Source organism: Oryctolagus cuniculus, chromosome X, assembly GCF_051225735.1.
Source record: "Oryctolagus cuniculus isolate XC-2025 breed Fujian yellow rabbit chromosome X, ASM5122573v1, whole genome shotgun sequence".
Taxonomy (NCBI): Eukaryota; Metazoa; Chordata; class Mammalia; order Lagomorpha; family Leporidae; genus Oryctolagus; species Oryctolagus cuniculus.
The window spans coordinates 122,729,751-122,747,026 of NC_142888.1; positions in this window are offsets into that span (position 1 = coordinate 122,729,751).

Here is a 17,276-nt window from a genome sequence, read left to right on the forward strand (position 1 = left end):
TATTCAGGAATATCCACAATTACATTACTAATTATGCTTTTCACATAGTTTTTATAATTTTCTCCAGTAGCTTCTTTCCTTTTCCACTGTAGCAATTGAGAATGCCATCAGTTCTTTTTACAGTAGCATTCTAAACTGTCCTCTTTGTGCTTAATCTCTTTTGATACATGTCACATCCCTAAGTGCACATCTTGTATATGACATCCCATCAAATTCAATATGAAAACTGGCGAGTCTGATGGTAGAGTTTGGCTGATGTGTTTTTCTGGGTAATCCTTAAGCATTTGAACTGGGATATTTGATAGATAATACATATTGTTTTCTTTTGCAACCAACTAGAAATTGTAGGAATTTCTGAAAAGTTAGAAGAGATGCTCAATGTTATTAAAATAACTGAAAGGGAATTTATGGAGAGTAATATTGTGGGCATGTAGGCAAATACCTAGTTTATTATATCCTTCTGTCATCTAGAGCTTAGAACATGGTCCTCAGCCTCAGACATATTTGGTTTTATCTCATCCCTCCCATTTATTATCTAGGCGACTAAGTTTGTTTCTTGGGAGCCAGTGTTCTGGCATAGTGACATAGTGTGGCATCTTGTGACACCAACATCTCACACGGCACCAGTTCAAGTTCCAGCTGTTCAGCTTCCAATCCAGCTCCATGCTAATGGCCTGGGCAAAGTAGTGGAAGATGTCTCAAATGTATGGGCACCTGATATCCATTGAGAGACCCAGATGAAGCTCCTGGCTCCTGGCCTCAGCCTTCCCAGCCCTGGCCGTTGCAACCATATGGAGAGTTAACTAGCAGTTTGGAAGATATCTCTCTCTCTCTCTCTCCCTCTCTCCCTCTCTCCCTCTCTCCCTCTCTCCCTCTCTCTCTTTGTAACTCTGACTTTCAAATAAATAAATATAAAAAGAAAAATTCGTAATCTCTCTAAACCTTGGCTCCTTCATATATAAAATAGAAATAGTAATCCAAACCTAATAGTGGTTTGAAGTTTGACTGGTGCTGTGGTATAGAAGGTTGACCCTCTGTCTGTGGTGCTGACATCCCATATGGGTGCCGGTTCAAGTCCTGGATGCTCCACTTCCCATCCAGCTCCCTGCTAATGTGCCTAGGAAAGCAATGGAAGAGCTCCAAGTAATTGGACCCCTGCTCCCACATGGGAGACCTGCATGAAGCTCCTGGCTTCGGCCTGGCCCAATCCCAGCTGTTGTGGTCATTTGAGGAGTGACCCATTAAATGAAGATTGCTCTCGCGTGCGCGCTCTCTCTGTCTCCTTCTCTCTCTGTATCTCTGCCTTTCAAATAAATAAATAAAGCTTTAACAAATAATAATGATTATAAACAGCTCAAATGTTCATCAACAGATGAATGGATTTAAAAATGTGTTATTTGTATGCAGTGGAATATGATTCAGCTTTAAAAAGAAGGAAATTTTTCTATTTGTGGTTATATGGATGAATCTGGAAAATATGCTGAGTGAAATAAAGCAGGGACAGAATGACAAATACTGGCTGATTCTACTTACATGAGTTATCTGTGGTAGTGAAAGTCAAAGAAGTGGAGAATACAATAGCAGTTTTCAGGGTCTTAGGGAGGAAGACATGATGAGTTATTATTTAAAGACGAAAATTTCACTTGTTTTCTCTACTTACAGCACTCTTAATTTTTTCCAAATTAATTTTGATTTATTTGAAAGGCAAGGAAGAAGATGTTGAGAGATGTCAATTGAGAGAGCTATAGAGAAGTTGTCCATTTATTAATTCTTTCCCTGAATGCTTGAAACAACAGGGACTGAGACAGGTCCTAGCACCAGGGGCCTAGAACACAATCTGAGTCTCCCTCTTGGGTGGTAGAGACCCAACTACTCAAGCCATCACCTGCTGCCTCCTAAGGTCTACATTAGCAGGAAGGTAGAATCAGAAGCAGAGCTGGCACTCAAACCCAGGCACTCCTACATGGGACAGTGGTGTAGCAAGTGGGGTTTTAAGTGCTGTGCCAAATGTCCATCTCCCTCCAACACACTTCTGACATTACTGGCACCACATGTAGGATTTTTCCCAAGGACCAACCAATACTTTCATTTACAGAAAATACTGAGTTTGGTATCCTATGGTTTGACTCAATTCTGACATTTATTCTCCAGATTTGGTGTATATCCCATAGGTTAAGGGCTTTACCTTATGAGACTTCTCCCCCAAACTCCCTGCCATTGCCATTTGAGATGCCAATCTCAATTCTGTGCCTCCTGCACTTCTGATGGATCAGATATCAATTGGCGGTTCCCATGAATCACTTGTCAGTTCTGATATTTTTCTAGAATGACTCACAAATTTGAGGGAAACATTGATTTACATGTACTTTGTTATTATAAAGGACACAACTGAGGAATAGCAATTGGAAGACATGGCTAGGAGAGTGAGTATAATGGTGTGGGAGAGAGAGGACAAGTTTTCATGCACTTTCCAGGTACTCTACCCATTCCATTCACTCAACCAAAAGTTTTCCAAACTCCATATTTTATAGATTTTTACAGCTTTTATCACACTGCAATGACTGATCATTAAATCTCCTGACCTCTCTTTTCCTGAGAGTATGGGGGTGGGGCTGAAAGTTGCAAATTTCTAATCATATTTGATCTTCAAGGTGACTAGACCACACCGAAACTCTACCACAAATCAGTCCAGTGTATCTAAAGACACTCTTGTTACCCAGAGAATTTAAAGAATTAGGTGTTCTGTGTCAGGAATCAGGACCAAATTCAAAATATTACAGCAGATACTCCCAACATTCCCATCACTCAGGAAATTATAAAGATTTTAGGAGCTCTGTTTCAGAGACAAAAGGAAAATGACATGTCACATTATTCAATGGGTATAATGTTCCATTATGGTAAAAATGAATGAATTTTAGAGATATAACGTACATCACAGTGCCTACAGTTAGCAACATAATATCATGCACTTCAAAATTTGTTAAAGGGAGGGGTGGACATGTGGAACAGTAGTTAAGTTACCACATGGATGCCTGCTTGTATCCTATATCAGAACTTCTGGTTTGAGTCCTGGGTCTGTTTCTGAACCAGCCTCCTATAATGTGCACCCTGGGAAGCATCAAGTAATGGCTCAAGTACCTAGGATCCTGCCAACCATGTAGGAGACCCTGACTGAGTTTTGGGCTCCTGAATTCATCTTGACCAAGCCCTGGCTGTTTAGGGCATGTGGGAAGTAAACCAGAGCATCAAAGATCTCTCTCCTTCAGTTTCTCTGTCTTTCAAATAAAATAAAAATTACTTAATTAATTTAAAAAATGTATTAAGAGAGTAAATCTCATGTTCAATGTTCTTACCACAACAGTTCAAATACAAACAAAACCAAAGGCACTTAAGGAGCCTTTTGCAGGTGATGTATCTATTACCTTGATTGTGGTGATACTTTCATGGATAGCATCCAAACTCATAATATTGTGCATATCACATTTGTGCAGTTGTTTGTATATAAATTGTGCCTTACTAAAGATGTAAAAAATAAGATAGAAAATAACATAGACAACCAGTTTACAAGTTTCTTGACCTTGGGCAAGTGCCGTCATCTCTCTATTACTGGATTTATCTGTACAATGTTCATATCAATATCTGTATTAATATATTATTATACTGATCAGATTTATGTTCATTTAGATAGTGAAAATGCTTAAATATGATACTGACACAATTCAACAAATATTTCCCGAATGCCTACAATGACTTCATATAAAGCATTTCCCAGAGGACTTTGCCCAAGGACAATGTTCAGGGAATGTTAGCTGTTTAATGATCACTACTCAGATACACTGCAGCCATGCTCTCTTCTACACTGACATGTGGTTAAAATAACAAAGAGCCACTTTGTACTAGCAGGCCTCCTAGAGCTCACCTGTTTTAAGAGTCTTCTATGGGGATTAATGCGCTTCTGAAAAATTGTTTACAAAGGAAGAGGATTTATTTTTAGAATTTATTTCATGGTAAAGTAGATAATAAGGCATTGAGGGAATGTTATTTTCACTTTTTTAATCTATTATGAATTCTCACTGGTTATTGAGTAGCCAGAAATGTATTGTTTGCACTAAAACCAGACCAGAGAGTTTATGTTTTCTCAGTGACTTGAGCATTAATCCATGACATATGTCCAGTTCCTTTATTTCTTACCTTTCCAAGATTTGTTCCTATTTTAATAAGCCAATAGAATAAAAGAAATGCAGCTTTTAAAATGAGCTTTCTCTCTATGGGCACCTGCCTTTATATTATGAAGAAATTTAGAGATAAATGAAGATATAACATTCTTTTCTTTTTCAAGGCTACTTCAAAAAGTTCATAAGATTGGAATTAAATATTATTTCCATGCTAAATATTTTTGAAATACATGCATAGATTTTTTATAATATGCATTTTCCATTAATATTTTCAAGGTCCCTTGTGTACATTTAAGACATCAGTCTGGGGTCAGCGCTGTGGCATATTGGGTTAAAGCCCTGGCCTGAAGTGCCAGCATCACATATGGATGCCGGTTTGAGACCCAGCTGCTCCTTTTCTGATCCAGCTCTCTGTGATGGCCTGGGAAAGCAGTAGAAGATGGCCCAAGCCCTTGAGCCCCTGCATCCGTGTGGAAGACCCTGGGGGGAGGCTCCTGGCTTCTGGCTCCGGCCATTGCAACCATCTGGGGAGTGAACCATCGGATAGAAGACTTCTCTCTCTCTCTCTCTCTCTCCCTCTCTCTCTCTAACTCTGACTTTCAAATAAAAAAAAATAAATCTTAAAAAAAGAAGACATCATTCTGGGGTAGACATGGTGACATCGTGATGAAGTGGATTAAGCCACCACTGGGGACACCCACATCCTACATTGGAATGCCTGGCTTGAGTTCCAGATACTCCACTTTCAATGCAGCTTCCTGCTAATGCACACTAGCACTACCTGAGCAAGAGATGCTAGCTCATGTAATTGTGTCTCTAGCACCGACACGGCGTGAGGAGGCAAATGGTCTAATAGGCACTTAGGTTGGTCCTGGTTGGAATGAGGGAAAGGGGAAATCTCTAAGAGAGTGTAAAATGATTGCTTCTTCACAAAAGCTACATTTAGCAAGATGGAACTGCTGAATCCCCCTGCTGTGTTTCCAGTTTTATCACAAAAATAACAAAGAAACAGTGATTCTAGTTTTTTGAGTTTTGGTTTATCATGAGAATAGAAAGGAGAAGTTACTAATTACACCTTTCTGATGGCTTTTTGTTTTATCTTGAGCAAGCTAGACAGGATTACAAATCCAGCCTTTGGATGGGTTTTGTCCCCACACTCTGACTGATTGTTAGCTGCTGTCCTTTTTTTTTTTTTTTTTCAAAAACTTGTGCTTGCAAACTCCACTTCCACTGGTTTCTGAGGTCTACCTTTCTTGGAGCCCTGCTCCTGGCTACAGAAACAGGAGACTGCTAATTTAAATAAATCATGCTTTGTTCGCTGCCTTGTCCACATGGAAATTCTTCTTTCACATGAGATAAAAAACTGAGGTCAACTTTCTTGCCAGTTTCTGCAAAACAGAGGGAAACCCAGATGGAGTTCTGGACTCCTGGCTTTGGTTTACCCTAGTCCTGGCTGTTCAAAGCATTTGAGGAATGAATCAGCAGATGGGAAGATATCTCTCTCTGTCTCTGTCTCTTTCCCTCTCTCCCTCTCTCATTTTTTCTGTCACTCTGCCTTTCAAATAAAAATAAATAACCCACCAATCTGTATAAGAGCATTCGAGCCTTACTAAATCCTGGCTGTCCAGATGATGTATTTGTCACATGTCAGGGAAATACATGCTCTGCTCTGGGTCTGGTGTCTTGGGAGTGAAGTTTGGGAATTACAGAAATCTTCTTTTATCCACAGGGCGTGTATTCTAGAACCCTTAGTAAATGCCTCAAGGTCTAAGTGCTAAGACATATATATATATATATAAAAAATATTTTTCCTTTATACTATAAATGCTATATTTTCCTTTTTTTATATATACTTTACACTATACTTTTCTTTTACCTGCATACATATGATACATTTTAATTTATAGATTAGGCACAGAAAGAGATGAACACTGTTAGCAGAGATAAGTGAAATAGAGGTTCTTGTAATCCTGCAAGAAAGAATTCAGGCATGAGACAGATATGAGTGGTAAGCAATGTAGCAATGATTAATGGGGTAGGACATCCATCAGAATGGATGGGCATCACTCCAAACAGCATCTGAGAGACAGTATCTAGCCACTCAGACTGGGGAAAGCAAGATTACATCGTCTGATGAAGAGAATACACCTGACAGGCCAGGTGGGCATCTCAGCAAATAACTGACAGAACTGAACTGAATACTCCTGATAGACAAGGTGGGCATCTCAGAAGACACTGAGGATGCAGTCTGTATTCAGATTAAGCTAATAAGGGAATGGGCTCCAGTTCTCTCCATTTCCCCTTTTCTTCCTCCTCCTTCTCCTGGGCAAAGGGTTTTCTGGATGTGCAATAGGTAAAATTCCTCCCCAAGATTTTATAACCCAGTATTATCAGATTGGGTAGCCCACCTAGTACTGTGCAGAGCAGATTACCCTAGATTGCCTTCCTGCTCAGAAAGCTGTAGATAGGCAGAGTTAGACAGTGAGAGAGAGAGACAGAGAGAAAGGCCTTCCTTCCATTGGTTCACCCCCCAAATGGCTGCTGCGCCCAGCGCGCTGCGCTTATCAGAAGCCAGCAGCCAGGTGCTTTCTCCTGGTCTCCCACGTGGGTGCAGGGCCCAAGCACTTGGGCTATCTTCCACTGCCTTCCTGGGCCACAGCAGAGAGCTAGACCAGAAGAGGAGCAACTGGAAGAGGTGCCCCAACTGGGACTAGAACCCAGAGTGCCAGCGCCACAGCGGAGGATTAGCCTAATGAGCCGTGTCACTGGCCACTATAAAGATTGTAATACCCAATGTTATCAGGCTGGGTATGCCATTTGTCTCTAGGCAGAAAGGATTCTCCTAGGGTGCCTTCCTTGGGGGAAGGCTGGGACCACCTATAAAGCTATTAGGGTATGGGCAGAACTCTGTAGTGTAAAATACTGGGCTGCTTCCAAGGTATGCTTCCCTGGTTGATGCATTCCTATCCCACAGGTGCTTTGTTTTCCTGAGTCCCCTCTCACACACAGGCTAATTTCTAACTTCCTATGTAACACAATGTTTAACAGTAAAATAGAAGAATTGTTACAATATAGTATAAAAGCATTTATATGAATATCCTCCCCTTTAAAATATCATAATGTACTGTACTCACCTTGTAGTGATATGAGTTGACACAGTGCTTGCTTATGTGATGAGATGAAATGAGATGAATGACGTAGGCAGTATGAGGTAGCATTGAAACTGAACTCCTGCAATGTAAAAGCTGGATGCAGCCTCTTTATCTGTTACCTTAGCCAAAAAGTTTCCATGCTTGTCCTTCATCAAAAGGAATTAACTTTCTTGAGGAAGTGATACAGCTGGCCCTACAAGGTTCTAATCCCCAGACTCCAAGTGTCATTGGCTTCTCCAGGTAGATAAGAATCTTGATGACCAGTATTGTTGAGGGGTGGTTTGTGTAGGGGAATTCCAGGTCCTGGCAGAATATAACTGCCACTCCAAACCAACTGGAGCCCACCTGGCCATCATAAATTCCCTAAAGAGCAAAGCATCAGTGACCAATCAAAGGAAGGTCAAGAGCACCACTGACCAACCAGGAAGTTGGACACAAGTTGATCATGCAGCTCTCAGTCCCAATTTCAATCTATAAGAAACTTCACCCCTAACTCCCGGGGAAAGCCTGGAAATTAAGCAACAGCTGCCTGACTCCTTGCTCTTGAACTTTGCAATAAATACCTACTTTCTTCCACCACTCCTGATGCCAGTATTGGCTTTCTGTGAGTCAGACAAGTAGACCCACTTTGGGGTTCTACAGCAACACCTGCAATTAGCTGGGGGTGTTGTTTGGGAACATAAAGATTAGGTTTTGGAAATGAGGAGGTTAAAGAAGTAAAACTGTTTAGAATGAAATGAATTTGGAAAGAGAGTGAAATCTCCCAAGGCAATGAGATCTCATTATGACATTTATGATTTAGGATCCCATGTCTCCACTTCCTTTTTCTTTACTGCCATTTTTTTCTTGGATGTTAATCCTAGTTCATTAACAAATGTGTAACTTTTATTGCAGATAAATTCTATAAAATTAACAAATTGTGAACATCTACTATGTGCCAGCCATTGGGGATATGAAGGTGAAAAAGAGTTTCTCATTCCAATGCTCTTTAGCGTACGGATGACAAACACATTGCATGTTTTAAGAAAGAGAGTGATATGTTTACAGGTTTAGAAATATTATTTAGAGGTCATCGCTGTGGGTAAAGCCGCCACCCACAGTGCCGGCATCCCATCTAGTCCTGGCTGCTCCTCTTCTGATCCAGCTCTCCACTACGGCCTGGGAAAGCAGTAGAAGATGGCCCAGGTCTTTGGGCCCCTGTACCCATGTGGGAGACCAGGAAAAATCTCCTGGCTCCTGGCTTTAGATCAGCACAGCTCTGGTTTGTAACCAGTTGGGGAGTGAGCCAGTGGATGGAAGACCACTCTTTCTCTCTCTCTCTCTCTCTCTCTCTCCCCCTCTCCTTCTCTCTCTGTGTAACTCTGACTTTCAAATAAATAAATATTTTTTAAAAAAAGAGAGATTATTATAATATGACCCTGTGGAGAAGGGATTTAGAAAAGAATTATCAGGAGCAGGTTATCTATTAGGTTTCTATATTTTCTCTCAGAACATTTCCTGATCTGGCCTATGAACACTTGAAAATAATATGCAGCCCCATGTACTCTTTCATATATTTTCATCCTTTTCCGTGTTTTTGTGTAATATATTTTTGTAGTGTATGTTTTAAAAATTGATTTTAATTCAATGTATTTAACATAAGAAAAATAACATTTAAAATGAACTTCAAAAAATTTCTAGAAAATAGAATTAAAAGATATGTTTATTCTTCTTTTAAAAATTTGAAATCTGTGCATACAAGGAATCTTTGAAAAGTTCATGGAAATGGATTTTTCTAATTATGCATGGATATCAAAAATTTTAGCACCAAAGAATCCTTATTTTTAATTCCAATTTTATACAAAATTTGAAATCCTGTTGTATACTATTCATATTATAAAAATTTAGATTTTATTTTACATTAAACAGATAGTTTGTCTATAAATACTTAAAATTGCATATTATATCATATTTGAGTTTGGTAACAGATATATTCACATGTTAAAATGCCAATTCAAAGCCAGGAGCCAGGAGCTTCTTCCTGGTCTCCCTCGTGGGTGCAGGAGTCCAAGGACTTGGGCCATCTTCCACTGCTTTTCCAGGCCATAGCAGAGAGCTGGATCAGAAGAGGAACTGCCGAGACTAGAATCGGTGCCCATATGGGATGCCGGCACTTCAGGCCAGGGCATTAACCTGCTGTGCCACTGCACTGGCCCCTTATAGTATTACTTTTCAATAATCTCCTGGAAGTAGTTAAGCTAATAATATATTTAGAATTTTATCATCTCTTACACAGTTCCTGGCCAGTTTTGGTTTCAAAATTATCTTACCTCCACAAATAAATCAGAGAATATTTTCTCATTTTCCATCCTCTAGGAGAAAAATGTATAAAAATTGGTATCCTTTAAAAAAATGAGAGAACTTGCGTGTTTCAGATTTAGGACTTTGGCTTAAGGCATTGGTTCCCTACAGGGATACCTGACAGTGGCTGGAGACCTACTTGGTTTCTCAACAAGGAGATGTGGTTTGTCTTTGGTATTTAGTGGGTGGGGCCAGGAATGATGTTCAACATCCTCCTGTGCCCTGAGTATTATCTATTCCAAAATGTCAAAACATTAATGTTAGAGAAATCCTGTAATTTGCAGTAAAATGGATGGACCTGGCGGACACCATGTTAAGTGAAATAAGCCAGACACAGAAAGACAATTACTATATTACCTCATTTGTACATGGAAGCTAAAAAAAAGTCTATATGAACTTCGAAATGTGAATATTATAGGCTAGGAGGGGGAGAGAGTTATTGTATAAGTAGGAATTTTGGCAACAGAATTCATGAGGGGATGAATTCAAGTATGAGCTCTAGTGATAGAGAAAATGATCATGCCAGTCCCAGCTGTGGGAAATATCAGAAAAGGAGCAATATCAGAGCCAAATCTAATACATTCTGCATTGGATTTGACTTGACAAGCAGTGCACTCCTGATACAGAAGGTATGGGGCTGAGCTGATGCTATGTAAGTGCAGTGAAAGAACATCGGAATCACGTGATGGAAGGCAGGCAGAGGACAGTCATGGTGAGATCATTGATGAAAGGAGTGAGAAACCGAGAACTGTAGACCATACACTGAATGTGAAGGTGTTTGTTATGAGGTGCAGGCACAACTGGGCTCAGATACTGGCTCTATGACTTACAATGGGGCCAGAGACTTGTTAGCCTCAATTGCCGCCTTTACAAGAACAGATAACAGTAGTACCTGTTATATAGGGTTGTTGTGTAGATTGAAGGAGATACTCATATGAGGTATATAGAAAAGTTCTTGGTTTTCTGTAGACTCTCCGACTGTGGGTATTATTTTTCTTTAAAAGTCGCAGTGGGGACAGCAACTTGATGAACTAGTTAAGCCACTGCCTGAGAGGCAGGCATACCATATCATTACACCAGTTCCACTTCCAATCCAGCTCCCTGCTAATGTATCTAAAAAAGCAGCAGAAGATGGTCCAAGTACTTGGATCCCTGCACACATGTTGAAGACCCGGGTGTAGTTCTTGGCCCCTGGTTTCATCATGGTCCAGCCCTGGCTATTGCAGCAATTTGGGGAGTGAACCAGCAGTTGAAAGATCTCTCTCTCTCTCTCTCTCTCTCTCTCTCTCCCCCTTTCTTTCTCTTTATCTCTCTCTTTCTTGTCTTTAGCTCTTTCTGTAACTGCCTTGCAAAAAAATAAATTTTTATAAAAAGACTTCGGGCATATGTGTGACTCAGTGAGCTGTGGCATGAAGACATCAGGGTGTGAAATGTACACTGGTGATCCTGTAAAAGGTCCTTAGTAGTGTGTGGAATGTGGAATGTGGCATGGGTCCACATTGGTGCATGTGGCAGAGGGAGAAAGACTCCAATAAAGACACTGCCTGACACACACATGCATTCACAGAGACGCAGACACACACACACACATAGCTCCTTTCTAGAGTGTCAAAGCTTTTCCAAGCCCCTGTTTGACCCAGTTCAATCACTTCTCCCTTTGGTGACTCGTACACCTAAAAATAAGTATCAGATGAAAATTACTGATGCGTGAGAACCTAAGGCTAGAAGAAGTTTGTGCCTTGTTAGATTTGCTTCATTATTTATAATCATTTTTATAGTTATGATCTTTTAAAAACAATCTCTACTGAAATATTTTAATTAGCAAACATAGTAATGCTAATTGCAGCTGTTAAAACCATGCAAAGACTGGAACTGATATCAGAATTGGCACCCTAAAATTCAATATCAGAATATGGCCCCTTTAAAAGTTCCCAAAAGTCCCATCTGAGTCACCATATGAAATTGGAATTGGGGTGTCATGTGATATCACCATATATGCTTATTAATAAATTCCCAGTATTAATAAGCCAGTGTGGATTCTTTCCTAATATTCAGAGAAGAATTCCAAATAATAGCATAGATAAACGAGACAGCATGGTATATTATGAAGCTTTTATTCAGTGAGAGAAATGCATAGGAGAGTGAGAACGTTAGTCTAATCTTAGGAGAAGGGAAAATCTGGAAATCAGGTTGGGATCCATAACAAGCAGAAAGCAGGCCAAAAGCTACATGCAGCAAGTGTTTTGAGTAGCTATCCACAGCTTATCACGAGCAGCTTTTGGGGCACTCCTTGCTTTTTCTATATTTTTCGAAGGGGAGTGGTTACATGATCTGGTGGGCAGGTGGGCACCCAGGTGTGGTCAGGTAGGGCATGAGGTCACACAGGGGTGTGGCAAAGGTGTGGTCTTCCAGGTCCCAAACTTGACCAGTTTTATCCCATATGCTTGCCTACCTCAGAATCTCCTCCCCTGCCTGATCTCCATTCCTACTCAACTGAAGTGAACAGTGTTATCCCAGACACGAATCTTGTCAAAACCACCATCAAAGAAAATACCAAAACACACATAAGCACACATAAGCAGTGTGGGAAAGAAATGTTGTTGGCATTGAATGTAGCAGGAATTGAGCCATTTCATATAGATTCCTCTTAACTTGCTGATGTAATTTAACAATAGGTTATGGAAAATGATTGTGGTTTCATGTCTTAAAATGTACTTCTTAAATCCATTTTGAATGCATTTGGGCATCTGTGTAAAGCAAGGCTTTTCTTTCCCACATACCCAAATTGCCCATCTTGCTCCTGGTCCATTGCCTAAATTATGGGCCAATACCACAGTGAGTTCATTGTCATTGCCATTGAACTCTCCTTGGAATCCATTAAGGTATAGTCCTTCCTTGTCTCTTCCTCTTTTCTTATCCCTGTCTTGCATATGGATTTAACATCTGTTTACCAACTCCCCACAGGGGTTCCATTGAGATGTCAAAAGCATTTTGAAATTCAAAATTAATTTTAAAAAATTGTCTTTCTAATTATAAGTTTCTCTTTTAGGAAAATTCCTGGAATAAGCATCATGTTACTCAAGTCTTCTTATATTCTGCAGTTAAAATTTAGTTGCATTTTTCAAACCATTCATGAACAACCATCACTGAAAAGCTCATTGTAGGCATTTTAGGTTTTATCAGTGTCACAAACAGCTTCTTTTTTCCCATTCTTTTTTCGGATGGATGTTTGCTGGGCTGTCAGTGAAACACTGATTTCTATAGAGCTTTTCTTTTTATTGCACTTCACAAACATCTATATACCATTTTCTTTGTTCTAGACATGTTACATGTTTTGGTAAATAGTGTATTAAAACTCCTGTGTTTTCGCTGTTGTATCATCAAGGCCTAAAACAAACAATGCCATCTGTGCTTTAGAGGTAGCTCCACATTAGCAGCTCATTATCCAGTGCTAGATATTGCCAGAGAGAACGAGAAGATCCCTTGTTTCGGGGGCCTTTCCTCTCTGGACAGTAATCTAGAACATTCGGCTCTGTTCTGGCATCTGGATCTTCGGGTAAACAGGTTGATACGACTTTGCTGCTAAGTGGCCCAGGTTTGCCTGAGCAGCCACGTGGAAGCCACTCTCCAAGGCTCATTTTGGTGAACTGTTTGGCAATGTAATCAGAGGGCTATAGCCGGCTAGTTAGCAGGTTGACTCACAGCTCGAATCCTGATGGTTCCAGATGGGAAGTGGAAACCTGTTTGTGAGTCACAGTGCTCAAGGGATCACCATCCTTTTTCGCTCTTGGGGCTGACTGATGGTTTCCTCATTTCCTCCGTTGCTGCCCCTTACTGAGCTGGAATAATTGCATCGGTTTCAAATGTTTGCAGATGATGAAATGAGGAAGTTCCTGTGTAATCAATCACCCGGGCTGTGCTGTCCTTCACAGGACACAGCTGAGTGCCCACACGTCTCTACCTCGGAGCACGGCTACAGCTCTTGCTTGAAACACTGTTGTACTTTGCAGGCCAAAGACAAGCACTCTGTCCTCATCTAACACTTCTGTGTTGACACCTGTCAAAAGTTTTAAGGGTTTCATGAACAGCAAATCGGTACAAATCACCGATGCATCATTCGGTTGCCTGTCTGTAAACGACACTGGGTTGTGGTATCCTCAGAACTTCCTTCACTGATGTATTTCTGTTCCTCTGACCCTCAGCCCGTGAGCCCAGGCTGCCTTGGGCTACTTATTCAAACTTTAAAGTGCCAGTTAGTGCCTGGCGTGGTAAATCTTCCTTAGTCGCACTGTTGGGGATTGTATCAGAATATGCCCTTCTGAGTGAATATAATGCCACTTGGTCAAATTCAGGAGGAAAAAATTCTGTGACGATTTTAAACATGCGAGGTATATCAAATTTTACATTTTATATGTTGTGCATGTTGAATATATACATTTTAAAATGTATAATACATATTGAATTTTGCGAAAAATGCATAAGTATCAAATGTTCTATCTGGCATAATGGAAACATATATGAGGAGTCTTCAAAAAGTTCATGAAAATTGCATTTTATGAAAAATCTATGCATGAATTTCAACTTTCTGCACCAAATTAAACTGATGTTTTAATTCCATTTTTTGAAGAAAGTACCTTTTATCTCTTCAGTCCAGTCTCCTTTCATGTGCCTTATGAAATGATTATGATTTCTCCTGGGCTGTTGGAACTATCTTATAGGTTTTTAAAGAATCTTAGTGTGTTTATTTTTGTGCATTTTTATTCCCTTTTCGTTTCATCAATGACTTCTCTGTTTGTCTATCATCTGTGTACTTATCTGTCTACATTGTTTCTGCCTACCACTTTTTTTTTTTGACAGGCAGAGTGGACAGTGAGAGAGAAAGAGAGACAGAGAGAAAGGTCTTCCTTTTTGCCGTTGGTTCACCCTCCAATGGCCGCTGCGGCCGGTGCGCTACGGCCGGCGCACTGCACTGATCCGATGGCAGGAGCCAGGTGCTTCTCCTGGTCTCCCATGGGGTGCAGGGCCCAAGCACTTGGGCCATCCTCCACTGCACTCCCGCGCCATAGCAGAGAGCTGGCCTGGAAGAGGGGCAACTGGGACAGAATCCGGTGCCCCGACCGGGACTAGAACCCAGTGTGCCGACACCGCAAGGCAGAGGATTAGCCTAGTGAGCCGCGGCGAGGGCCTCTGCCTACCACTTTTACCTGTCTTAGATTTCATAGTTTTTCGTTTGTTATCTTGGGATTTCTAATTGGATCAAACATAATCCATGCATTTCCATAGCATCATTAAGAGTAGATGAATAATGTACATTAAGTAAAAGAAAACACATCCTCATTCACGCTCCGTGCACATGGCCATGTAGGAGGACTCAGGAGAGTGCTTTTTCTGAGTACTCCCTCCCAAATGAAACCCCTGATGCCCTGGAAAACCTTTGCATGTTGTGAATGGCCATGCTCTCTGCAGGTGGTTCAAACCACAGCTGCTAGAGAAGGCCCCTTTGCTACACTCACACCTCCAGGGAAAGGTGTGTGGGCTTAGATAGCAGAGCAACATGTCTGGAGCCTTGGGCTGTAGAACTGGGATCATGTGTGGGTAACATAACCCTTAGCATTCTGGGTCAGTCGCAGGTGAGTTCACTCTTGAGCTGTGCGGCAAGGGCAGAGGAACAGTGACCCCATCTGCTGCCTGGGCTGTTGGGAAGATCCAAGGGGAGAATCCTCAGAAGGTCCCAGCGCAGTGCCTACCTGGAATGAGCTCTCAGGAAGGCCTGTTCACATTGCAGGTATGAATTCCATTGCCAAACAACACCCCAAACTACTTGGAGGCATTGCTGCAGAACCCCCAAACTGGGTCAACTCGCCTGAAGCCCAATGTGCACAAAGCCAATCACTGACATTGGGGTGGGGGAAGGAAGTAGGTGTTTATTGCAAAGCTCAGAGCAAGCAGCTGGGCAGCTATGGCTTAGTTGCCAGGCTCCCCTGCAAGTTAGGAGTGGAGGTTCTTATAGATTTGAAATTGGGACTGATAGATGCGTGATCAGCTCATCTCCAAGTTCCTGATTGGTCAGTGGTGCTCATGACCTTCTTTTGATTGGTCACTGATGCTTTGCTTTTTTAGAGGACTAGTGATGTACAGGTGGGCTCTAGTTGTCTGGGGGTTATTTGAAGGTGGCAGTTACGTTCTGCCAGGATCTGGAATTCCTCTACACAAACCACCCCAGGACATTGCTGGCCATCAACGTGTTTATCTGTTGGAGAAGCAAAGAACTCCTTGAGCCTGGTGAGTAGAACCTTATAAAGCCAGCTGGATCACTCCCTCTAGTCAGTGAATTCATTTTGAAAAGGGACAACCAAGGACACCTTGGGCTAGTGGAGACAGACAAGAGGCTGGGTCCTGCTTTTACATTATAGGGTTTCAGTTTCATTTCCTTCCTGAAAAAAATTGGAGAAGTTACTGGTAGTAGAGCAAGTAAAATATAGGCATTTCCCTGTACCTTTAGAATTAAAATGTTTTTATTAGAGGAGTTTCGGGTGCTCAATTAACTAGAAAAAGGAAACAAAGGTATTTTAAGGAAGACTGAGGATCGCTGGAGCGCCTCTCCCGTTCAGCCACTCCTCCAGCTTACTTTTAGGCATTCATTGCTGGCAGCTATGAGACCATTCAGAAACTGATTGGAGGGGTTGGCGCTGTGGTAAAATGGGTAAAGCTGCTGCCTGTAATGCCGAATTGAGTTCTGGCTGTTCCACTTCCAATCCAGCTCCCTTCTTAGCTGCCAAGAAAGCAGTAGAAGATGACCCAAGTCCTTGGGCCCCTGCACCCGTGTAGGAGTCCCAGAAGAAGCTCCTGGCTCCTGGCTTTGGATCAGATCTCCTTGTCCATTGTGACTATTTGCGGAGTGAACCAGTGGATAGTAGACATTTCTCTGTCTCTGCCTCTACCTCTCTCTGTAACTCAGCCTTTCAAATAACTAAATCTAAAAAAAAAAAAAAAAAAAAAAAAAAAAAAAAAAAAAAAAAAACTTATCAGATAAATAGGTAGAAAGTCAACATGTACATATGTACATACACATACCCATCCCCAAACTGCCCCCCCATATGCTCTAAAACAGGCACAGCCACTGGTCTGTACCCCTCAGCTCCTGCTGAGACACCTCTCTCAGTAGCAATGCAAGGTATTCTTACACAACTGTTCTTTTTAAAAACAGCAAGTATGCTGTACACTTACTTTTCTAGTTTTTTCTCACTTACAGTATGCCCTGGAGTTCTTTCCAGGTCAATAAATGTATCTGGTGTTCCATTTTAAACTTCAACATTTTAACCTATGTAAAAAATGTTCTATGTAAATTCTGAAGTTCTGGTTTAACAGTTTATATTTTCCACAGTTGTCTGATTTTCCTAACAAGCACTTGACCATAGTTCTTGATGGAACAAAGATGTAAGCCTCAGCCATTCTTGTTCATTGCCCAAAAGATAGATAAAAACTGGAATGTATTCCTTGCGCTTGAAACTCAATTGGGTCTCACCCCCCATTGCCTTCATACCCCACCCCCCACAGCCACCTTAAAACCAGTTGCTGAAAACACCTGAAAGACCAGTTCCGGGAATTC